Here is a 1,249-nt window from a genome sequence, read left to right as displayed (position 1 = left end):
CTATTTTAGTGTTTTGGTTAAATAATAAAATCTGCTCTTTAGCATAATAAAAAACTCTCCGTTTTATTTACATGGTAGTACTCAAAATATGCTTATACTTTTTTATATATTATAGCAATCAATAGAAAATACTTGAGTCAGGCACCTTAGCTGATGTCAAAACCATTCCAGAGATGTGAAGCTACCATATATACTTATACTTATATACTTATATACAGGATGGAGGCCTAATAAACTTGGAGAGTTTACAGAGTCACACTATGATCCAACTCTGTAGACTTCATGGAATCATTCCTTTTAAAATCTATAATGCTGCTCTCTTCAAAAGGCAAACACATAGATCAAGTATTGCTTCTCCTGAAGTAGAAAACCCCAGCTTCCTAAAAGCACACAGATATTACAAGGAGATAATGGTTTTGACAGCATTTTGCTGACACAGGAGACATTCATGCACAAGAAGAGAAGCATGGAATTCTAGACCTGGGTCCAGAGACTATCAAGAGTTTCAAGGAAGAGTCAGTGAATTTCTGTCTGATCCTGTACTAAGACTTACAAGACAACCACAACTGCTCAGCTACAGGATGTCCCAGCAGCACAGGTGACAGACTGAGCCTTTGTTAGCAGTGGGGGCACAGCAGCATGAAGTGAGCCTGACACCGGTTAGGAAAGGAGCTGCTCCTAAGAACTCTGCCTCAGCTACAATTGCTGCCCTTGCCTCTCCATCCCTGTGACTCTCCATTCCTTTGTATCTCTTAAGATGTAGCAGTTCACAAATCCACTGAAAGAGCAGATTTTTTGCTCTTGAGAGGACAATCTGTGATAAGGAAGTCTGAAGACGGTCTCCTCTGCTTTTGCTTTCCCATCCATGTCCCTCCTGACCAAAAACTGGTAAGGAAGTTGTATTAGAAAGAGGCCAGGCCACACCAGAAAGAGAAATTCTCTCTCCATATAGGTTTTCTTGTCATCAACTCAAACTGACAATTTGCATTATAATTATTTTTTTAATTTTGAATATCCATAAAAGATTTTACATATCAGCATATTTTGTTCTAAGCTATATATCAAAATCATATCAATGAAAACAGATGGAGAAAGTAAACTTATTGTAAGATTAAATCAATACACACTAATTTTGTTAAAAATTATATTTTCATTTTAAAAGGATTAAAATAAACAGAGATTTCATACACAAAATACTAAAATATGTTTCTTTCATGGCAGGAAAAATATCCTGATAGGGCATTTTATA

Source organism: Mus caroli, chromosome 5 (genome assembly GCF_900094665.2).
Source record: "Mus caroli chromosome 5, CAROLI_EIJ_v1.1, whole genome shotgun sequence".
In the NCBI taxonomy this organism is placed as follows: Eukaryota; Metazoa; Chordata; class Mammalia; order Rodentia; family Muridae; genus Mus; species Mus caroli.
This window is presented reverse-complemented; position numbering follows the sequence as displayed.